We start from the raw sequence: 24,719 nt of genomic DNA, 5'->3' as shown, positions 1-24,719 counted from the left end.
CCGCCGCCTCGCACTCCCTGTTCGATTGTAGCAAGAAGCCAACAGCTGGCGTATTCGCTGTAATCGTGGCCGAGTGGTTAAGGCAACAAACTTGAAATATGTTTGGGTCTCACTGCGCAAGCTCAAATCCTGCCGACTACGGTGTCCTTTGCATTTGCTCTCGTGCGTGCATGAAAAAGGACCAGCGCTGTTTTGTTTTCGCTGGGACCTTTAACACTCTAAATCGCCTAGACCCACTGCCTTGGAAATCGATTCTTCAGCACCCACGAGTGACGCTTTGCAGCTGGACGCAGATAACGATGCTTTTCTGCAACGAGCTTTCCAGCTGAATTTTCTCGGCAGCTCCATACTGAACCTGTTCTCCATTGCAACATAGCGGAGGCTCGTCACGTCTATAGCAAGGCTGTGTAGGACCGCATACGCCACAGTGACTTGTACACAGACCACATAAAAGGCAAGCAAAATACACGTTTAAAATTCCAAAGACTCACAAGGTCAGAGGAACAGCGATGACCTGAACAGATCTGTTACAGAAGTCTAGGTTGACCTTTTTAGAGCTGTAATTGCATTTTTGTTTAATAGAAGATCAAATCTACTCGCATGTACCAGCAACTTACAGTTTATTGATGTTAATTCTATTTAAGTAATAAGATTGCTAACGATGTTGGACTTTAGCCGGTGTTTTTTAGAACAAATTGCTTACTTTTCTGTAAGGAATACGCAGTACGTGCCTTTGTCAGTCATTGCTCACCATACCTGTAACTTTCTTATCTAACTCACTTCCTCAAATGGTGAAGGTCCACAAACATAAATGAAAAAAACCCTTGTTGTAGATGAGGTGCACAAAAAAGCAGCCCCTGATAGTGTATAACACATTTATACTATTGCAGAGACACATGTAACATATATATATATACTGTATATATATATGAAACAGAAATAGAAACAGAAACAGGAATCGCTTACTCACCTGGAGAATCTCTGTAGGAATATATAGCATTTATCAATGGAAATAAAAGCTGCTTTAATACAGTGCATGTTCAAACTCAAACACTCAGCTGCTGTTCTTGTTTGTTTTGGGACAAATTGCAACTGAGCATCGCATGAGCCGTTACGTACCCTTATCTGTTAGGGAATTTCAAGGGAGGAGTTAGGTCAGAATGGGTAGGCTGCAAAACAACAAGTAAAGATTTATTCCAAGATGAAACGTTGTGGCGGTTTTCTTATCTTTTCAGCATGGACTAAACTTTTACGTGTTCCTTATATGCTATATATGTATATATTAGCACCAATGTCGTTCTTAAAAACTAACATGAAATTGTCAGGGACATTCAGCTATATACAAAGACGAGACAGACAAAGTAATAATTCTGTATTAACGTGGCCTACATATTGACGCAATGATCAAACTAACTGACATGTTCTGATTCAGATCCCCTGCAGTTCATGCCAATTAGAACAATAGCAATGCTGAGTCCTCCCCACCCTACTGAGCACAAATTCAGCTGCTCTCCAGTTCTGTTCTGCGTGTTTTTTCATTGCAATTGAGCTCGGAGCTGGAGATGATCTCCATACAGTTCTGTGTTAACTAGCCCGCACTTGCGTGCTAATTTACGGGTTGTGGCAAATGCTTTTCTATAGTTCATATACATGACGGCAACCTGTTACCGAGGAACCTGAGAGGTTTAAAAGCCTCACGAGCCAGGCAGGACTCAGACCTACAATCTTCTGATCCAAAGTCAGGCGCGTTATGCATTACGCCACTGGCCCATAGAACATGCGCTTGCACTCCACCACAGAGAGCTCTACACTGCTACTAGTAGTACACTTCCCCATCTAAATTTTCACAGCAAGAAACTTGTGTTTCCTTCTATTTTTATCAGGTTTAAAATATCATCTCCTTAAAACAGAAAAAGTGTTGTGTCGTGCTGAAATTCCGATTGATTTTGAATTTCTTCTCTTTTCAGCATGGAGTAAACCTTTGCTTTATCCTTTGCAGCCTAAGCATGCTGACGCAGCTACCTTTCTCTTAACGCGCCTCAATCATTATGCACCAAAACGATCAGCAGAATAAGTCGCCTTTGTGGTGATGTCACTCCTCTGCTTCACAAATGTCCTTAGTGACGGGCCATTTCTTTCTGCCATTTTTCCGGAGCGGTTATTGATTACTCCATCATTTCCCTCTTACTTTCCATCACTAGATTGAAAAAAAAAACAGAAACAGGCTGACAGGACGACAATCAAATTGCAAAAACTCATCAAAGCACTCGATAGAGTATTTGAATCCACAAGTAGCTACGAGCAACTTTGTCCTGGCTTGCATGAAAGTCGGAAAATGTCAAAAAGAAAAAGATGGTGGCTTTTTCATATTCGTTCTTTTATTTTTAGTTCGTTGCTTCTTCTGTCCATTGTCCTCCTGCCTGGCTCTTGACCTGTTTGAACGCACACAGTAGACTTTCATGCAGGGGATTTGTCCTGAGCCTCTGTGAAAGACCCACCCACCCCCATAAATAACTGCTCTAGAAACACATGAATGCAAAACTAAACCACAGCTTAAAGAGGAGCTTGTCATGACCGCCAGGCAGTTAAGACCAACTCTTAAGCGATCTAATCAGCACCAGCAGTGGGTGATTATTAACAAACGCCGCCGCACGAGTTAACCCACCTGCACACACTCCACCGTGCGGTACACAGTGCTATTTTTACCATCTTTACCTGCTTCCCGCTGGTATTGAGTCTACTCCTTGAGAGCTCTACCTGGCGTTTTTTCCATTACCTCGTTTATTCTGGATATTGGACTCCCCTTCTGCCTTTTCGACTTTAGACCTCGCCTCTCACCTCGGACTGTTTGCCACCAGTGTTCTCCCTGGATTACGACTTACCTTACGCCTCTTGACCACGAAACAAAGCAAAGCAGAGCAAAACAAAACGAACAAACGAAAACCCTCACGTCCCGCACTTGCATATAACGCCGTTACGTGCCCAAGCGGTATTGTACGTCATCCTAGCACTGCACCCCGGGGCGTATGGTATATGGGAACGAGCACATGCCACGAATCGTCTCGAATCACTCCCTACAGCTGTAAGGCACCTTGAAGCGTGCGCCCCCAACATACTTCTTTGCGCATCTGTGAAAGGTAAACTCTTGAGCAAACTCTGAACCAGCTCTAAGGAAACTAATCCGATTAGACGTTACTTTGACTCATCCTTTAAGGGACCCTTGTTAATTGGAGAATCCAATGATTTCGAATGAATTCTGTATGCGTTAAAAGACAGCTATACACAGAAAACATGCAGGACACTTCTCATGATGTTTCCCGAGCCGAAACACAGTGCATTTTTCCAAGCCATCTGACAAAGCCCGCCCACTGAAAACTGCAGCAGATCGTGTAAAGACGTTCAACTTTGTAACTACTGCACGCACGCACAGGAAGCAGAATAAATTCCTCTTTTCAAACTGTCAAAGGTTTGCTTTGCGAACACTGCAGGACATCACACAATCGCTTTTGAACGGGGACAAACGATTTCTTATGGGGCGCAGTAAGTACAGACGTTTAAAAAGCTCCACTCATGCCGACGATGCAGCATGAAGAAGCGCAACCTAACGTTTGCATTCCTAGCAAATTCCTTTTATTTTTTTATAAATAAAGACAGTCTTGTTTAACAAACAACACACACAACATTTTACATTGTCAATTCAGTTCAAATCAATGTATTTCTATATAGCGCCTTTCACAACAAGGGCTTCCCAAGGCACTTAACAATGCAAGTTGTTAAGAGCCTTGTGTCTAATATGCCGCCTAGGTAACGTGCTGTCTCTTTGAGGCAAATGTTTAAATCCTCTGAGTTAAGTGCTGAAGTTATAGTAGTCCTATCAGTATTGTTGCCTCCGATCAACAGATCCTCAGTTTTCTCAGAGTTGAGTAACAAAACGTTTTCACACATCCAAGTATTTCCTTCATTAATGCATTTAACTAAAGTGATAATAGAAGAGTTGTCGTTTGGTGTAAACAAAATGTTTATTTGAGTGTCATCAGCATATGAATGAAAGTTCATATTATTTTTTCGGATTATCCTACCTAGCAGCAGCATGTAGAGAGAGAGAGCAATATTGGTCCCGGCACTGATCCCTCTGGTACCCCAAATTGAACTGGTGACGTTGATGAAGCAGTACAATTATTAGATATTTGAACATAATGAAAACGATGAGTTAAATGTGAAGTAAACCACTTAAGGACGGTTCCAAATAAGCCAACCTCAAACTCAAGCCTGTGTAACAAAACAGAGAGGTCAACCGTGTCAAAGGCAGCTCTAAGATCTAGAAGCACAAGCACTGTTGCATTCCCCGCATCAGTAGCTAAGAGAATATCATTTACGACTCTTGTTAATGCAGTTTCAGAAAGCAGACTGAAATTTCTCAAGTATATTATTTGAATCCAGATACGATTGACGTTGGGCAACAACTATTCTCTCAAGACTTTTAGATTGAAATGGGACCTTTGAGAAAGGCCTGTAGTTGTTAAGAACTTGTGGATCCAAATTTGACTTCTTAAGGAGCGGTCTAACAACCGCTACCTTAAATTGATCAGGTACAACGCCTGATGCAAGCGATGCATTCATCATACTAATTATAGGTCCTGCCAGTCCTTCGAGGGAATCTTTGACTAGCTGAGTGGGGATGGGATCTAGCGAACAGGTGGTTGACTTTGTCTTACGTCTGTGTTCATGAGTCCACCATAAGAAGAAATCTGAACAGGAGTGGTGATCATGCGAGGTCACCATGGAGGAAACCACTGCTCTCCCCCCCAAAAAAACCACCACTGCCCCTTTCAAGTTTGTTAAAGACCACATGGATGTTCCACAGCAACTCCTGGAACAATGTTCTGTGGACAGACGTGACAAAAGTTGAACTTGTTGGTAAATGTGCACAGCGTTATGTTTGGAGATAACAAAACACTGCATACCAACTCCAAAACCTCATCCCACCTGGGAAGCATGGCGGAGGCTGTACAGCTTGCAATCATCGAGGGACCGATGAATTCCAAGATGTATCAGGAAATTCTACAGCAGAATGTCAGGGTGTCTGCCTGTGATCTAAAACTCGAAAGACGCTGGGTCATGCAGCATGACAAAAACAAAGGAGTACATCAACAACAGAGTGGCTGAAACAGAAGAAATTCCGTATTTTGGGATGGCCAAGTAAGAGTCCTGACCCCAATCCCATTGAAGTGCTGTGGCATGATCTGAAGCAGGCCGTTCAGCGCAAGACATCCCAAAAATATACATGAACTGAAACAGTTTTGCATAGAGGAATAGGCCAAAATACCTCCTAACCGCTGCTCAGGTCTGACCAGCCGCTACAGAAAGTGGGGGTTGAGGTTTTTGTCATAAAGGAGGTTCCACTAGCTCCTTAATATAAGGGTTCACGTACTTTTTCCATCAATGACCTTGATTGTTTAAACCATTTGGTCAATAAAGAAACAGCAATGTCAAATGTTGGGCGTGTGTTGTTTGTTAAATCAGACTCTCTTTATTAATTATTATGACTTAGATAAAGATAAGATCACATGTTAGGAGCCATTCATGCAGAAATCCACATCATTCCGAAGGGCTGTTTACAAAATTATTTCTCCCAACTGTATGTGAGAGAAAAGCAGAGACGCTCACTGAGTAAGGTGGGGTTGTAGCTTTGCAAATCACAAGGACATTTGTACACTCAAAATGGGACAGGAGCACCCCAGATGGGACTCGAACCCACAATCCCTGGCTTAGGAGGCCAGTGTCTTAGCCATTAGGCCACTGGGGCACACTGGGTGGGGTCGATCACGCTGATGAAGAGCCAGTTTAGTTTTCCTTTGCTTTTTCAAAGGGATCCCCAAAATTAGGGAAGTTAGGCAGCAGAAGGTTTACTGTGACCTGAGAAGGACCGGCATCCAATCACGGTGATACACACACACACGCTCTCACTCATCTGAGCTACACAGCTACCAAGATGATCTCAGGTGTGCCGAGCTGGTACGGAACATATTGAACTGATCGACAGCGAATTGTCTCTCAAACAGGCTTTTCACCTCTGAGCTCCCTGACTGACAGTGATCAGCTACAGATGCAGCCATTCAAAGTGAGTGGTACAGACACGTACCGCAGGTAAGATGACACGGGGTACCGCGGTGCGTGATTGGTTGACCGACAGGGGCACTCGTGGTCCGTTGGTCTGTCGTAGAAAGACTTACTGTAAACGTCTTTACTGTGCCCGTTGTAGATATTGAATTTTACCACTGAAGGGAAATCTTAGTAGCTGAGCATAAAAAGAATAGGAGCATACTGTAACGCGTGTGAAGGCCATAAACGATATTAATTTTGGAACATAAACATACAGTATATAGCTGGTCTTGGTACTTTAAAGAAAAAAATACACACCAGTATTCCATTTCTCCCTAAACATTGTAAGCTTCGAAGTCTTTAACTAACGTGATACCGAAGTCAACAAGCATACTTTTAGAATTTGATTAAAAGGGAATATAATATGGAATCGCGTATCTAAAGAATTTAATAACGGTATGATTATATCCGTGTACTGCGACAGGGCTGTGTAGGGCTGTGTAGGGCTGTTTCGCCTGCCTGTTCATGTGAGCTGTCTTGTAGCCGACTGGTCTAGGTGCATGACTACCAACTGTCAGGTTGTGTGTTCAAATCCAGCTGGTGCTGGACTTTTCTTTTAACAAACATTTCTTCGAAAAAATAGGTAAGCGATATTATGGACAATCAATTGACTTTTATATTTCAAAATATCGCAACATGATCGATATTTGCGATATTTTGAACATATCTTCCCTTCTGACAGCGGTTCCTGCTTCTAGTGTGTGTGTGCAACAGAGTAAATTTTTATAAAGAAATGGAGGCTGGACAGTATGCGTTACAATATAAACATTTATATTGATTTAAATCGTGTTGTGATTTAAATCGCAAACGCGTGTTTAATTATGTGTTTTTTAATCATAATCAGGCTAATGCATTTCTACATTTTCTGTATGAACCAGCTTAGAGGTTCATACAGAAAGACAGCTTGTGTTTAAATTGAGTGTAAGGTAATTTATGCTTCTAAAGTCATGGTCAGCATTTATTATTGTACTGTGCTGTAAACTTTTTCTGTGCCTAGTCACATTATTTTATAGCGTTTTTATTGCGTTATTAAATCCGGTGGCGCTGTGTGTTAGTTTCCTGACTCCCATTATTTAAACTGCGACACTGATCATTCATCTCTAAATAAACTTTATTTTATATAGCGTTTTAAGCGAATAGGTAATTAGATTGATCATAAACCTAATCGCTTTTTCTACATAAACACAGCGTGATTGCTCTCTGAAAATGCTTTTCCTTAAAGCGATTCTATTGAGGGAGTAGCCCAGCTACCACTTAACACTGTACTTCCTACTTTGAATACCTGTGAGACCGGTTTAATTCGTCACAGCCAGCACTCCGGGAGTTCATATTGCTTGACTAATTTTAAAAACTAAGTTATAAATGCAAACGCTTCCTCGGTGCGCTGCTCTGGTACGCCGGGTCTTACACAGTGCCTGTCAGCAGTAAGCGTTACAATATACATACCCAAAACTGCTTGTACCCATCTGTCATGCAAATAAAACACCTTGAATTGAATTGAATTGAATTGAGGGAGGGAGGGAGGGGGGTAGTGGGACAGATATACTGTAGACAGACTCAAGGCAAATAAGATACTTATGGGTACGCAGGCATTCACGACAGCAACATACGAAACGTTTGCACGTACTGTATAGTTAAGTTATTACTTGGTTTTCAAAGTGCAACGAAATACAATATTGTTGTTGCTGCTGTTCTGGTTGTTTTTATCCCATAAAGCGTTTTGAGAAGCCACCTTTAAAGGCGATATATACTGTAAAACCGCTGATACTGCACAGTGTACGAAGTAAATTATTTTCGCAGTAATTAATTTACACGTGTATAATAAATATAGTAAATATAATAAATTAATTACTGCGAAAATAATTTACTTCGTACACTGTGCAGAGTGCCGTATACTCCTAGTTGCGGCACACACGATACATACAGTAAAAAGCCTCAGGCACTGTGTTAGATGTGTTTTCGACGTTATATATGCGTTTATTCATGTCGTCGATTTTACGGTTGCAATTCGACGTTGATTATACGTCGAGGCGACGTATATATACGTATAGCCGTATTTTCGCCGTAAATATACGTATATTCGACGAATCAATGCCCACTGGGATGTTTCCCGAGCCGAAACAGTGCGTTTTTCCAAGCCGTTTGACAAAGCCCGCCCACTGAAAAGTGCAGCAGATCGTGTAAAGACGTTCAACTTTGTAACTACTGCACGCACAGGAAGCAGAATAAATTCCTCTTTTCAAACTGTCAAAGGTTTGCTTTGCGAACGCTGCAGGACATCGCACAATCTCTTTTGAACGGGGACAAACGATTTCTTATGGGGCGCAGTAATGTAACGCTTACGGCCGACAGGCACTGTGTAAGAGCCGGCGTACCAGAGCGGGTGACGTCACCGCCCTTCCCTGTGATAGCAGGACCACAGCTACTGGGCTGTGGAGAGATCTCTCTCTAGCTCACGGGGCTAGGTCGCTGCAGAGAGACGCGGAAGTCCCGGGTTCGAGCCACCTATACTTTGGGCCGACCAGATGCGGCAAGGGCCTGAGCCCCCGTTGCGTTACAATAAGTACAGACGTTTAAAAAGCTCCACTCATGCCGACGATGCAGCATGAAGAAGCGCAACCTAACGTTTGACAGACAAAAGCCGGGCGCCGCTATGAGCAATATGAAATCAAACTGACAGCACACGGCGTTTCGCGCTGACACAAAAGTAATCTCGACAGACGCTGTTCTCTGCATAATGCTGAAAGAGCTAAAGAGCGTTTCTGTGGAGACGTAACAAGCTCGTTTCTTTCTACCATGATGTCACCATGACAAAATCTGTCTTTAAACACCTTGCTCAGTCTCTGACGAGACTGTCAAAAATTGCTTTCGCCGATTGTATTGCAAACCGGTGGAAGCGGGGTATTGGGAAAAGTTTTCAACTAGCAATAATCGCGCCTCGGCTAAACCTCACAGGCTATGATACTGCCACTGCGCAAAGCTGACGGTTGCCAGGCAACCGCGGGGATCCTAGGAAATCGTTATCAATCGTCTCATGGCATGTCATTGCTGTAACGCTTCATATTTGTCGTCTTCTTCTTCTAGCTTGAGGTTTTGAAGAATTTCATGACAGACAAGGGCTCCGTCGGGAACAAAGGGCGTTGTGAGAAAACCGTTGCTTATTTTCAGCAGCAGAAATACAACCCTTTAAATACAAGATGAGAGAACAATGACGAAGGGCATGCCGGGAGGAACTCATGCACTACAGAGGAAAGGGGGCGGGCACGTACAGTTCACATTCAAGCCACAAGTACTCTTCTCGGATGTTACACAAACAAATCCTAACGTCTTGAAAGCATTGCAGCATGTTTGTGTCCCACTTCCCGTGGCTGCAGGACGACTGACACGAACGGACAAACACAATCTGTGGCGTTTTGCGTGACATAGTCTTGCAGGCATCGTGCTGTCTCACTGCAATACTATACCGCTGGAGGAAACAGTCCATCTGGCCATGAAACTCATTTGAACGTCTAGCTACAGCAACTAACAATATTGTAGCGTTTACAGGTTCTTTACAGAACAAGGACGAGTGGAGACGCGATTAACAAACAAGCATTAGCTTTATTCGTTTACAACCACACAAAACCAAACACAGGATCTACACACACATGAGGAGACTGACGGAACACGTACACATAGTTAGGGTGGTAATTACCTAACAACACACTACACTTTTACAGGACTACACAGGGCACAAGAATCACTAGGACATTATTAACACAGGTAGGGTCAGCCGCTGGTCATCGTGCTGACCCTCAGACTCTCCCCGGCTACCACTCCCAGCATGCCCAGCGGTACTACGAGCGCCTGGGGGCGCTTCCTCCTCACCACCAGGCGAGGGCGTTACACTGCCCCCACCTGAAGCGTCTGGCGTCTCGCCGACGTCGAACACCCCCCTCAGGCTGTACTCGTATTCGGCCAACTGCTGCGGAACCCTGCGTGAGCGGCCGCTGCGCCGCGGTGACGGCTGGCGATCCACAGACGCCCCACTATCGGCCGGCTCCGGCCCCGGCTGCTCCTCTGGAGCCTCCCCACACGGCTCCTCCTCCCGGGCCCGGTAGGGGGCCAGGCGGTCTCGGTGCAGGACCACCACTCTCCCCCGTGTTTGCAACCGGACACGGTAGCAGACCTCGCCCACCACCCCGAGTACCTCAGCGGGCCCCTCCCACGACGGCGCCAGCTTAGGGCTGAGGCCTTTGCGGCGGCGCGGGTTGTACACCCAAACCGAGTCCCCGAGCTGGAAGGCAGGCCCCCTGCAGCGCAGGTCGTAGTGCCGCTTCTGCCGGACCCCCGCCTGTGTCAGGTGGGTCCGTGCAAAGCTGTGCACCCGCTGCATCCGCTGCCGCAGGTCCCACTCGTAGTCCGGTCCAGCCGGTGGTGCCGACCCGTCTCCGGGCAACAGGCCGAAGACCAGGTCCACCGGTGATCGCATTTCCCGGCCCAGCATGAGGCCCACACTTTCAATTTTCTTATCGCCTGTCTCCAGAGAGAATGTTGTTAGTGCTGATGACCTTGAATTAGACCTTGTTGACTCTGTAAAACAATCTTCCTCTGTTTAGATTTTCACTCAGATTGATTTTGTTCTCAGATTATTCCTGGCAGGACTGAGTTTCTAGGAAATGAAAAGTGAAAGAAAAAGTACAGAAGATCAGCCCTTGAATATACAACATTGTGCAGTGAGATTGTTAAATGTATTAGCTGCTATCCTGTGCTAGAGCCTGTCATGGTAAGCAGTGGATGACAGGATCTAGCACAGATACTAATGAAACACTGTTAATGAAAGATAAAACACTTGAGTCTTATTTTAGTTTTCCATTTCCCTTTCATTTGTGATGTACTGTACAACAGGCCACAGAACATGCACAAAAACAGATATGCACACATTCACACCAGACAATGACAGTCTGCCCAGTCAGAATCTGAGCTGAGGTATCAGAATTCTGAATTCCCTGAATTCTGTCATGGATCCACGTGGATCCCCAGGAGAGAGCCTAGTAACATAAATCTTGGAGCAAAAGCAGATGATTAACTTCATAGTTTGTGTGGTTGAGCCAAAGTTGAGCATGAGGATATGTGAGTCACCATTCTTAGAAATGGATCCAACTTCAGACAGGCGTCAAAAGTAAGAGTATACAGTGCTGGGGCAATGACACTTCAATGATCAGAAGGATAACAAGAGTTTTAATGCATTGAAATTGATTTTCTGGTGATGCACACTGTCATGGAACTATTAATTTTTTTAAGGATCACTTACTGACGTCAGACAGCTGCCAATTCTCCAGACTGGAAGGATGAACAGTTTATCCCCCTAGGTACCATATTTCCATATTTCGAAGCATTGGAATAATACATGTCATACAGCAACATAAAAACAGGAAGACAAGTATCACAGCCCCTATAATCGGTGTTAGTAACTTAAAAGAAAAACATTCCCCCTGGCCCAAACAGTGATTCTAACCAGGAGAGAAAAGCCGGTGTATCTTTTATGCCTCTCTCTTTATTCACCTTGTCTTTTAGTTCTTTCAAATGCTGAATAGCGAGCGTAAGATTTCCGTAATCATAGTCATTAGCTGGAATATATGTACAACAGGAGTCTCCTACTAAAGCATAGACTCCTCCAGATGCTGCATTTTGAAGGTCCAGCACGAACCTGTTCTGAAGTGCCATTAATCTAACTCCCCTTAATTCTTGTTTGATAGCGTCTAAGCCTTCTAACGTGATATTAATAAAAGAGTACATTTCATAAAAAGTCGCATGGGTGAGGCTGTAGAATGAGGCATTAAAGCACATATATAACAAGATGCATTAAATTTCTTTAACTTTACAGTATGATTTATAAATTTCTACCACAAATTACTCATATCCCCCTCATTATCAGTTTCATTCAGCCAGTTTGTATACAAAGACGCTTCGTGTTTAGTTTCTTCCTCTTTTGGGGTGGTGACAGGCTTCTACATAAAAAGGAAAAAGGCTGTGCACATCAGTCCCAAGCAGGTTATCCCCATCTGTCCTTGTGGAGACATCACTCCTGCGCTTTGCTCAGTTCGTTTGTGACCTTTTTACAGTGGGAAGCATGAATCCAGGGCACCATTTCTGTGACCTTCACAGCAGTGGCAGTGGTCAGCAGCACCTGGTACAGCCCCCTCCACCTGAGTGAACACCATTTCTTTTTCCTGAAGTCTTTCACCAGAATCCAGTCTCCTTATTCACTCATTAGTTCTTACAGCACAGGTAAATCCCTGTGGGCTGGAGCCCAGCATAATCTTAGGCTTTTTTGGTCAACTTTGGTCAACAGATTGGTCAACAACTGGGTAATAACTCTTAGAAAAATCTACACATTGTTCCCCTGCCTCAGCTGTGACGTTTTGCAGAACAATTCTAGCTGAAGTTGTAAAATTTCTCTTTGTTCCGTTCCTGCAAAACATCTTATTATGAACAAACAAACCACAATAATCATTTGCATCTAGGGGAATCACTCCCAAGGGTAACCCCCCTTAAAACTATATTGTTCTACCCATCAGGTTCTGCCACTAGATAAGAGAACCTTTCCCATGAAATCATTTTTTGACCTTCATGATCCCTTCAGGGCGTACAATTAGCACAGAAGCAGCAGCTTTAGTCCACATGTTTTTCAAATAGGATATTAACGATATGATCATAACGAATAATACCAGACCCACAAATATGTATTGAACCAGAGACCCTCTCCATGTTCCTAGCACAGACTGTAGCCATGCATCAATGCCCCAATCATCTGGATTGCAGGATTTACGAAGAAAATTATTTTCGCAGTAATTAATTTATTATATTTACTATATTTATTATACACGTGTAAATTAATTATTGCGAAAATAATTTACTTCGTACACTGTGCAGACAGCCGTATACTCCTAGTTGCGGCACACGCGATACGTACAGTAAAAAGCCTCAGGCACTGTGTTAGATGTGTTTTCGACGTTGTATATGCGTTTATTAATGTCGTCGATTTTACGGTTGCAATTCGACGTTGATTATACGTCGAGGCGACGTATATAAACGTATAGCCGTATTTTCGCCGTGAATATACGTATATTCGACGAATCAATGCCCACTGGGTAAACTCTTGAGCAAACTCTGAACCAGCTCTAAGGAAACTAATCCGATTAGACATTACTTTGACTCATCTTTTTACGCTCAGTGCTGGATTGCTCAAACTCCAGCTAGGGTTAGGGTTAGCATTCCCACGCTACTTAGACACTTTGTTTACGCTCAGTGCTGGATTTTGGGAACTTCAGGACGAGTGGGACTTTTCTCCTATCTGTCAATTCTGTTTTGTTTTGGAGACTCTTGGCTGCCTATGTTGTACAGTTCTTTTTTTCCCTCGTACTCGAGGGTCATTTTCCTGTTCCACATGTGATTTCAACATTTTCCTTGGGAGATGTCAAGCCAGCAAGCCACTGCTGTGGTTCAATGGCCGGTGTGGAGTTCAGTGGCCCTGCTGTACACAGAAAGCACATTGTGCTCCTTGGACATGAAAAGTTCCAGATAAAAGCCATTTGTCATCCTTTCTCTTGGTGTCTATGTTGCTATTGTATGTAAAGGTGGCAACTTGCTCAGCGAGCAGGCGGAGCACACACCGACTGCAGATGTGTCTGAGTGGTGTGTCCAAGGGGCTGCAAAAGGACAGTACTTCTGGGGCACCGTGGCTTAGTTGCTTAAAGCGCCTGTCTAGCAAACAGGAGATCCTGAGTCCGAATTCCCGCGTTGCCTTTTTTTGTTCTGTCTTCTCGAACAGAACTGGTCATTATGGACAACCGCCTATGGCTAGACTTAATTAAATGCAAGTATTTATTTCCTGTCTTTAACAACTTGTTTTTCTTAAAATGGATGCAACTTGCAAAACATGAAATACAAACATCGCTAATCAGCGCTCGCGGCTGGCAAAAAAAAAAGAAGTCAGCAATGTTTTTTTCTTTAACCTTAAGCCTGCTAATGGAGAAGAACCTAGTCGCCACATCACATACATCCGTTTCAACGATAAGAAGGTAACAACTATCCTCACTCCAGAGTAAATATCACGTTGAGGGCATATTTTTTTCCACTTAACCATGAGTCGGGCTTAGCTGCAGAGAGGCGAGAGCAGAGCAATGAGGTCACGGGGACAGGGGAGTCACACGCTGGCGGTTTGAAAACGCGGAAGATCACTGAGAGATCCACAGTATGTGGACCCTCCGTGCGCCATCATTCCACACTCCAGACTCTGAATCCTGCCATCCGAGTTAAGATCTCGGCGGAACCTGAGGCGCAGTTCTTTCTTAAAACGTAATCTGGTGAGCATTTCTAGAATCGTACTTGTATAGATGCAGCCTTTAATGTGTTGCTAGGTTAAAATTTATGACTTCTTGAACTTCAGTAGGCAACTGCCCTCTTGATTTCGGATTTAATTTCTTTTTACAGGGGCGCTTTTATGATGACAGAGTCATGTTCAGGTACTTTGCTTGATGGAGGAAGCTCATTTCGGACTCTGTGATCTGCTCACCTGGAAAGGTCTGCTGTACTACTACAAGAGAGAAGTAGAGTCTGGAAGAAGGGACAATTTTATGATGCTTTGGAAGGTAATGTTTTTTTTGTTCTTTGAAATCGAAATGAATCAGAATATCAGTGCAAGAGACAAACTCTTGGTTTGGTTTAAAGAGATATGGTTTTAAAACAGACAAAATGTAGAAAACAGGTGTTTCTCACTTTTGGAAAAGAATGGACCGGGGGTAATATTTTACTAGTTGCAGTGCTAAGCTCACTGGGTTACAGTCCTGCAGTGTCACACCAGGGCCAGTGGTGCAATGGATAATGCGTCTGACTATGGATTAGGAGTTTGGTGGTTCGACTCCTGCCTGGCGCTGGTTGTTTTTAAACACATCAGCCTACTCCCTAAGTAGTCTGTGCTACTTACTGCATTGTAATCGTACCCAGTAAGAGATTTCCTTCATGTAAATGAACTGCACCTGACAGCTTTAGAAAAACACCTGGGCTCAGTACGGTGCTGAGAGCTCAAGTTGTGTATAATGTAATAATTTAAGTAGAATAGATTCTAATAATATAATGATCCAGTGTGTTGCACTACTTCACTGCTTCACTGCTCTATGCCGTCTGGAAATAAATCCTCAGACTACTTACTGCCCTGGGCATGTACCAATAAATTACAGGAGCACATCTATATATCACTGCGTTGAAGCAGGAGACACAATCACTGCAAACACATCCTAAATACAGTATTCCAGCACCGTTGACCTCATCCAGAACGTATCATTTCTTGAAAGGAATTGCTGTCCGAATGCACATCTGAATCCCAAACAGAATCTCTACTAAATACGATCATTTGTGAAACAGGTAAATGTCTCAGGGGCCCATTCCTCATTCTCAAGACACATGTATGCAGTACGTACACCATGCATTGAGCAATAGGGATTAAAGACACCACAGGTAAGGTTAGAAGACATTCTGACTATATTCTAAAATATTGGACTCATATTCTTATGATGGCAGACATGATGCTATGTTTAAAACCGGGGTTAATGGACATTATATGACTGTCAATTCTGTTTTGTTTTGGAGACTCTTGGCTGCCTATGTGGTACAGTGCAGTGTGAAGAAAACATTTTCCAAAACTGTGTCAGCTCAAAAGTTGTAAGAAAACTTTTCCAGCTGCTTTAATTCTCTTCATTTTTGTCATTTAATTGTCTGTCGGCACTATGTGGCAGCGTTGCATAACAACCCATCTCACCACGGAAAGGAACCTAACAGCTTTTGTAAGAGAGGAGGAAAGGATTGGTCCGTACGGGGATAGAACCCACGACCTTGGCGTTATTAGCACCACACTCTAACCAACTGAGCTAACCAGCCTCACGACAGCAATCCTCTCTGTGCTGCAAAAAATCGAACTCAGGGAATTTCTTTTGCCCTTCTTTGAATAGAAAGCCGTGTAATTCAGTGTACGGGCTTTCTCGTGCAGTTTCATGGTTCTTGTAACCCAAATCCTACACTGGCGTGAAGTGACCCCCCATTTCACAGCATTTTTCAGCTGATTTAAAATGTACCTAAAGGAGAAGCATTATTGAAGACCATCAATTACCAAGAGCATTTGTCAAAGGTTTTGGTGGTCATTTTTAATGACCACAGAGCACTGTGACCTCGGTTTTACATCTCTTCCAAGAGACAGCGCCCTTTTACAACACAGCGTCTCCGTCACTATGCTGGGGCATTGGGACCCGCACAGACCTCAGGGTGAGCGCCCCCCCACCGGCACCATTAACACCGCTTCCAGCTGGAAACTTTGTTTTTCCCTGTAGCTCACCCTCATCCGGGTACTGACCTGGCTAACAAATGCTTTGCTTCAGTGGGTTTTCAGTTGCGAATTGCAAGGGGATGCAAGTGATGGAGCCGCTCGCTGCAAAAGCCACTGCTTTGGCTGGGAATCGAACCAGAGCCTCCTACGTGGGAAGCGAGAATTCTACCATTGAACCACCAATGCTCAGTACCCAGACATTCAAAAAAGACGCTTTTTTGGTGCTCTGTTAAAAAAGCGTCGACATTACCTCTTTCAAAAGGCTTCACTTTCCTAGTCACATTCCAAGGCTCATTGAACCCGGGCTGTTTCCTCCAGCGATATAGTATTGCAGTTAAACAGCACGATGCCTGACAAAGTCTGTCTTTAAACACCTTGCTCAGTCTCTGACGAGACTGTCAAAAATTGCTTTCGCCGATTGTATTGCAAACCGGCGGAAGCGGGGTATTGGGAAAAGTTTTCAACTAGCAATAATCGCGCCTCGGCTAAACCTCACAGGCTACGATACTGCCACTGCGCAAAGCTGACGGTTGCCAGGCAACCGCGGGGATCCTATGGAAATCGTTATCGATCGTCTCATGGCATGTCGTTGCGGTAACGCTTCATATTTATCTTCTTCTTCTTCTAGCTTGCACCTGGCCTTACAAACGAGCCAGTGGGGCCCGTTCAGCTCCGGGCTCATCGCCTGCGGCTCTCGGCTTACCTGGCAGGGGAGATACCTTGATCAGCCTGTAGTTGGAGTAGTTGGATAGTTTTCTTGTTTTGTGGAAGCAGTGTTTGTTTTGCAGTTTGAGATGGCAACCTTTGGATCCCGCAAGAATGCTGTACGTTTTGAGCTTTTGGATGACCTCTTCATGGATCGTATGCAGTTCAGCAGAAAAGTGTTACAGAAGGAACTTGGCTTTGAACCTCGGCACTTGGATTTCATCTTCGCTCTCCCAGGTCAGAAAGCATTTGAGGTTGTTTTTGCTACCTATTCTCTGTTTGAACAATGTGTGGATGTGTTTGAGGCAAAAAGAGGGAAAGTTCCTGCCCTTGAGAAGATCAACTTGCAGCCTCTGACACAGAGAGAGAGGAAAACGGTGCATGTTGTTATGTTCTCGGAACTGGCAAAGACGGAGGACATTCACACCTGGCTTAAGCAGTACTGCACCGTCCACCATGGAACTGAGGTTAGAGATGTTGACGGTATAAAAACAGGAGCAAGGAAATTTGAGGTTCGCTTGCTACCAGACAATGTAAATGGAGGCTTAAGGCACCTGCCCTCTACAATCCGGCTGGGCGCCTGCAATGGCTATGTTTTTTATGTGGGACAACCAAAGGTGTGTCGGCGCTGTGGTGCTGTGGGACACCTGGCATCGTCCTGCACTGTGAAATTCTGCAAGACCTGTGGCAAACAGGGACATTTAGCCTCTGACTGTTCAATGCTGCCAAAGTGCAATTTATGTGGCTCGGAAGGACACGTTTTTAAGAACTGCCCTCACGCCTACGCCAATAAACTCAAAATGAGAAAGGATGAGGCAGTGCTTGTTTCAGCCAAACCGGCCCGAAAAGCCAAAGCAAACAACAAGTCAAACAAAGAACCCTTGTTGGACAAAGAGTCTCAGCCTCCAGCCAGGATCAGTCCTGCTGTGGCTCCGGGGCCGGTGGAAGAGAAATCCACTACGCTCCCACAACCGCAGACTGCACCAGACAAGCACGAGGGTTTGAAAACCCCAGAGAACAGCGAGGACCCCTCCCCCACTCCTGCTCCTCAGAACGAGGGCCAGTGTGGGGCCCCCCGGTGGAGCGGGTCCAGCGACGATACCCAGGATTCAGCGGAGCTGCTTTTCTCAAACTTTTCTCAAACTCTGCAAGTGCTACAGATGCCCTCCTCTCCTCCATCCAGTCCATCACGGAGGATCTGCAGCAGCTGGTGGGTGAGGGGGAAGAGGAGACTGGTGCATCGGCTGCACCCCTTTCCCCTCAGTGCTCCCAGGAGCTGGACTTGAGGAAAAGGAAAAATGACTCTGTTTTCTCCCCGAGCGAGGAGGAAGGAGATGGGGACAGCTGGAACCCCTCCACCCCTCCCTCTACCCCCTTCCTTGAAATGGACTCCGTGAACGCTTTTACTGCTGCCATCCTGATGAAGGCTCATTCAGAGGATGGCTGGCAGGAAATTGGTAAGAAGAAAAAGAAGAAGGTAACAGGTGAGACCGAAGAGAAATGTGTTTTGTAAAGACTGGTTCCACTTTCTTATGTAATATGGCTCTAAACATAATTTCTCTTAACACCAGAGGTATCAATGACAGAGTTAAATGCCAGTCTGTCTTTGATTACCTCCAGCAGAGAGAGAGAGATGTGTTGATGTTGCAGGAGTGTGCTTTAGCCTATCAAGAGAGGTATAAAAGCTTTGAAGATAGGTGGGATAAAGGGCCTTCTGTTTGGTCAGGGGACAATAACAACAGAGCCTCTGGCGTGGCCATTCTTTTCAAAGGATGGGCTTTCAAATTGAAAAGTATTCAGAGGGTCATAGATGGCAGGTTGCTGTGTGTGGATGTGGAATGGGGGACCGTTAACCTGCGGCTAATCAATGTGTATTGTCCTACTGACGTGGGAGGAAGGGAGGAGCTACTCAAGGCACTCTCCCCCCTATTGTTAAGTAGCACAGACGTGATAGTGGGAGGGGATTTTAACTGTATCTTAGAGCACACAGACAGGCAGTCTAGCTCTCCGATAAAATTGGATTCTAGCTCACTGGCCCTGCAAAACTTAGTTCAAGACTTTAAACTCTCAGACACATATAGATGTATATATCCCACAACAGCAGGATATACATGGTCAGGGAGGAATAGCAGCTCCAGAATTGACTATTGCTTTGTTTCAGAGAGAGTGAAAGTTGTTGGGGTCACTCTTCAGCCTGTCTTCTTCTCAGATCATCAGGCTTTAGGGTGTAGAGTGGAACTCCAGGGCGGGACTGTCTTTGGCCCAGGCCTCTGGAAACTCAACACAAAGCTGCTAGAGAACGAGGGGGTAGTATCCCGCTACAAGGAGAAACTATCACAGTGGCTGTCCTTGCAGTGTCTGTACGGGTCAGTAGGAGAGTGGTGGGAGGAGGTGAAGATGAGGACAAAGGCCTTTTTCATGGCTGAGGGAAGGAAGGCTGCTGCCAGACGGAGAGGAGTGCTAGCCAGGAAACAGAGGCAGCTGCAGCGTCTCTACACGATGCTGCACAGTGGCTTCGATGTGCTCGAGGATATCACCCTTTTAAAAAAGGACATCCGGAGCATAGCCGAAGAAAGTAGTCGAGGAGTGCTGTTAAGAAGCAGAGTGCAGTTCTTGGAAGAAAATGAGAAGTGTACTCGCTTCTTTTTCAGGAAAGTGGTGGGCTCCAAGTCTGTCATGGAAAGTGTAGTTGATGAGGAGGGACGAGAGAGAACAGAGCCGAGTGCTATCCTCTCCTGCACCGAGGCCTTCTACTCAAGACTGTACAGCTCTACAGAGGTAAAGGATAAAGAAATTCTTTTTTTTTACCTCAAAGCTAGAAAACGTTTTGAGTGAAGAAGATAGGGAAGTACTTGAGAGGGATTTGACAGTAGAAGAGCTGAGACAGGCTATGGAGAGCTTACAGAAGGGGAAAACTCCGGGTGCTGACGGGCTCCCTAAAGAATTTTATTGCACCTTTTGGGATCTGCTTCAGGATCCGCTACTGCTCCTATTCGAGGAAAGCTATAAGACAGAATTGCTGCCTGACTCCTTAAGAGAAGGCACTATCTCTCTCCTGTTTAAGAAAGGAGCAAAGAATGACATAAAGAACTGGAGACCCCTCAGCCTGTTAGGCGTGGACACTAAGATCCTGTCCAAAGCCCTTTTCCTGCACCTACAAAATGTAGTGGCCTCACTGGTAGGGAAAGAACAGACTTGTGGGATAGCAGGACGCCTGATGAGCGACAACCTGGCCTTGTTGAGGGATGTCTGTCTGTACTCAGAGGATCGCTCCCTCCCTCTGTGCATTTTAGGTGTAGACCTAGAAAAGGCCTTTGACCGCCTAAACCGGCAGTACTTAACATCGGTACTTGAGCACATGAATTTTGGCCCCATCATGAGAAAGTGGATTAACCTGCTGTACACAGGTAGCAACAGCAGAGTAATGGTTAATGGCAATAGATCACACCCCTTTGAAGTCTGTTCAGGGGTGAGGCAGGGCTGCCCATTATCCCCCTTGTTATTCGTTTTGGCTATGGAGTCCTTAGCCTGTGCCTTGCGCCAGGATCAGGCCATTAATGGGATACCAGTGCCTGGAAGTGGGGGGGGAGAGGTAAAGACATCTCTATACATGGATGACGTCACCCTGCTCCTCTCTGACAATGCCTCAATTAGCAGAGCTCTGCAGTGTTGTGAGCGTTTCTCTTTGGCTTCCTCCGCAAAAATTAACAAATCTAAGAGTGAGATTTTTTATCAGAACTGGAGGGAGCCAAAAGAAGGACATGATCTCAGGCTGCAAGAGAAGAGAATTAAGGTCCTGGGGGTGTATTTTGGAGAAGAGATGGGAACAGTAAATTGGCAGAACAAATTGCCAATCTTAAACAAAAAACTGATGCAATGGAAGGACCGAGACCTCACCATGACAGGGAAGGTGCTGGTCATCAAAGCCGAGCTCTTGCCTGTCTTGAATTTTCTGGCTTCTACCTTCCCAATCCCACACCGTGTTGCGGCGGTGCTGAGGAGATTGATGTTTCAATTTCTATGGGGTGGGAAGCAGGAAAGACTCAGAAGGGAAATAATGTACAGGCCGCTACCCTCAGGGGGGAAGTCTGTCCCAGATATTGCTACGAAGCTGCTGTGCATTTTCCTGGCCTCTGTGCTGAGAGGCTTTGCAACAGCACCTGCAGCGCGTACCTGGACTTATTTTTCCAGGCTCTGGGTAGGTAAGGAGGTGTTCAGAGTGTGGGATGTCAGACCCAAGCTGGACGTCCCACTCTCTGACACATGCCCTGCAATTTATGGGACAGTTAAAAGTTTTCTAAGATCTCACCCAATTGGCCATATTCCCCTCCGAGATGTCAGCGTTCAAAAACTGGAAGATTTTGTTGCACCCCAGAACAATAGGCAGACCCCTGTGGGCATTTTAACATCAGCCCAAACAAGGAAGGTGTGGAAACACACATCCTCTAAGTTTCTGTGCAACATTCACAGAGATTTTGCCTGGAGTGTCGTCCACCAGTGCTTACCGGTACGAACTTTCTTGTACCGTAGGGGCCTCACCCCCAGCCCTCGCTGCGTTAGGGTGGGCTGCGGCGAGGGGGAGACTGTGACCCATCTCCTGTGGTCCTGCTTTTTTGCTAAGGCCTTCTGGGCACAGTTTGAAGATTGGTTGCAGGCTCTCTCGCCCCAATTTACCCTGACCGCTGCTTTCGTCATATACGGCATCTCTCCTGTCAAACTTCCTCCCGACGTGTTTGACAGGATCTGGGCCGTGGTGAACAGTGGGAAAGACGCCCTGTGGAGAGTGAGGAACATGGGGCTGTTCAAAGGCATCGAGGTCCCAGTCAAGGCAGCAGGTAGCCTGGCCCTGTTCATCACCCGAGAGAACTATTACCTCAGAGATCTGTGGAGAGAAGGGAGGGAGGAAGCAGAAAATCTGTGGGAAATAGAGAGCATAGGTCAATATCTCAAGAAACTGTGAAAAACATTATCATGTTTAAGTAAAGAATGTGATTTGCACCAGAAAAAAAGAAAATTGTTGCTATGTAACTGTTACCGTGTCAAAATGTAATGAGATGTGATCATATATACTGTTTTAAGTATGTATATTAATGTAAAGCTTTCTGATTTGTGATGTCCTGTATTTTTTTGTGAAAAGAAAATCAAGTTCTTAAAAATCGAAATCGGTTCACCCAGGGCGAGGCTCGGCCATTGCACTCCGGCTGTGCTGACCCCTGCGAATTCCCCAAATGTGGGAATCTCGACTGCATAATTTCTGGTAGTGGGGGACTGCGTTCGCGCTCTCCCCTGATGTGCTTGGTCCAAAATCAGATACGGGTGGGTTAGGACACCACGAGCTGCGTGGCTGCGGAAGAATCCCGGTTCGAAAGGAATCGACGCCGCTGCTGGTTCTCGGTGGCTTTTAGTTAGGGGTCCGGAAAAACATCTCAAGCTAGTTCCACTACTCCTTCCGGACGTTCATTCCCTTTTCAAAGTCAGTCGTTTTGCTGTAGTCTGCGTTCTTTAGGCTGATTATCGAGGTTAGCCTTTATTTGGTCATGGGGGGCCTCAGTACTGTATGCTGAGTCTAAAGACAGTTTCACCCGTTTTCTGATTGCTAGGTTCTGTAGGTTCTGTACCAGACATGTCAAACAGTGAATTGCTGTACCTCTATTGTATCCGTGCTCAATGAATGAAATCAGTAACAAATGAATATATGTCTAGTTATACGAAAAACAAGTGGTTTATCGACTTATCTTCATTTGCAGATTTAGAGGCAGCTTCGATATTCGTTTTACAAACGGGTTTTTTTTTTTTAATATGGGTCACACACATGCCACAGCAACAAAACATCTCTAGAGATGAGGCTATAGATCACCTTTCCATCCTGCAGGTTTTCCTCCCAAAGCCTGCGGCACCAACGTATGCTATTGCAGACACCGACGTTGCCTAGATAGAAAACCGAAATAGCCGTGGGTTTGCTTGCTGGTCTGAAGGATCTCTCTTCGAATCTCTATCATTTGTCAATGGAAGTAAAAGGCGCTGCAATCTCATACGTTCAGAATCAAACCCGCAGCTGTTGTTCGACTTTATTTCTTGACTAATTACAACTGAGTGTCGCATGAGCAGTTACATAAACTTGTCTGGTATATTTGAACACAAATGCCGTTCTTCAATTAAAACTAACAGTACATTGTCAGGGACATTCAGTTCTATACAAACAAGAGACAGACAAGAGAATATTTCTACCGTTCATGTGGACTACATGTTGACTTACTGATCGGAATAATTGAAAAGTTCGGGCTCATAGCCGATGCAGTGCGTGCTAATTAGAACAGCAACGCTGAGCTCTCAGCACCATACTGAGCCCAGGTGTTTTTCTAAAGCTGTCAGGTGCAGTTCATTTACATGAAGGAAATCTCTTACTGGGTACGATTACAATGCAGTAAGTAGCACAGACTACTTAGGGAGTAGCCCGATGCGTTTAAAGACGACCCGAGCCAGACAGAAGTCGAACCTGCAATCTCCTGATCCGTAGTCAGACGCGTTATCCATTGCACCACTGGCCCTGGTGTGACACTGCATGACTGTAACCCAGTGAGATCAGTACTGCAACTAGTAAAATATTACCCCCGGTCCATTCTTTTCCAAAAGTGAGAAACACCTGTTTTCTACATTTTGTCTGTTTTAAAACCATATCTCTTTAAACCAAACCAAGAGTTTGTCTTTTGCACTGATATTCTGATTCATTTCGATTTCAAAGAAAAAAAAATTATCTTCCAAAGCATCATAAAATTGTCCCTTCTTCCAGACTCTACTTCTCTCTTGTAGTAGTACAGCAGACCTTTCCAGGTGAGCAGATCACAGAGTCCGAAATGAGCTTCCTCCATCAAGCAAAGTACCTGAACATGACTCTGTCTTCATAAAAGCGCCCCTGTAATAAAGAAATTAAATCCGAACTCAAGAGGGCAGTTGCCTACTGAAGTTCAAGAAGTCATCAATTTTAACCTAGCAACACATTAAAGGCTGCATCTATACAAGTACATTTCTAGAAATGCTCACCAGATTACGTTTTAAGAAAGAACTGCGCCTCAGGTTCCGCCGAGATCTTAACTCGGATGGCAGGATTCAGAGTCCGGAGTGTGGACTGATGGCGCACGGAGGGTCCACATACTGTGGATCCCTCAGTGATCTTCCGCGTGTTCAAACAGCCAGCGTGTGACTCCCCTGTCCCCGTGACCTCATTGCTCTGCTCTTGCCTCTTTGCAGCCGAGCCCGACTCATGGTAAAGTGGAAAAAAATATGCCCTCAACGTGAGATTGACTCTGGAGCGAGGATAGACGTTACCTTTTTATCGTTGAACAGGATGTATGTGATGTGGCGACTAGGTTCAATTTTGTATCCTCTTTAAAAGATTAAGGACTGGGATGAGCGTGATTTACCACCCTTTCAGCTAAGAACCCGACGTGCGGACCGTTTAAGCTGCATAGACTCGGTCGTTTAACTCTTCTCC

The 24,719-nt window shown here is 45.0% G+C and overlaps 4 non-coding genes across 4 annotated transcripts; 1 reads left to right on the top strand and 3 right to left on the bottom strand.

The window, feature by feature from the left end:
- Positions 1-5,733: 5,733 nt before the first annotated feature.
- Positions 5,734-5,806, bottom strand: trnar-ccu (transfer RNA arginine (anticodon CCU)). The gene has a single exon. It is a non-coding gene; the product is annotated as a tRNA-Arg (tRNA).
- A 3,196-nt stretch (positions 5,807-9,002) lies between these two features.
- Positions 9,003-9,144, bottom strand: LOC138235607 (U4 spliceosomal RNA). Its single transcript, XR_011188284.1, has one exon. It is a non-coding gene; the product is annotated as a U4 spliceosomal RNA (small nuclear RNA).
- Positions 9,145-16,905: 7,761 nt separating this feature from the next.
- On the bottom strand, positions 16,906-17,047 carry LOC138235590 (U4 spliceosomal RNA). The gene has a single exon (XR_011188266.1). It is a non-coding gene; the product is annotated as a U4 spliceosomal RNA (small nuclear RNA).
- A 5,299-nt stretch (positions 17,048-22,346) lies between these two features.
- Positions 22,347-22,516, top strand: LOC138235580 (U1 spliceosomal RNA). The gene has a single exon (XR_011188258.1). It is a non-coding gene; the product is annotated as a U1 spliceosomal RNA (small nuclear RNA).
- Positions 22,517-24,719: the final 2,203 nt, after the last annotated feature.

This window comes from Lepisosteus oculatus, unplaced genomic scaffold, assembly GCF_040954835.1.
Source record: "Lepisosteus oculatus isolate fLepOcu1 unplaced genomic scaffold, fLepOcu1.hap2 HAP2_SCAFFOLD_82, whole genome shotgun sequence".
NCBI lineage: Eukaryota > Metazoa > Chordata > Actinopteri > Semionotiformes > Lepisosteidae > Lepisosteus > Lepisosteus oculatus.
Note: the sequence above shows the minus strand (reverse complement) of the source record. Positions and strands in the feature narration are given on the sequence as shown.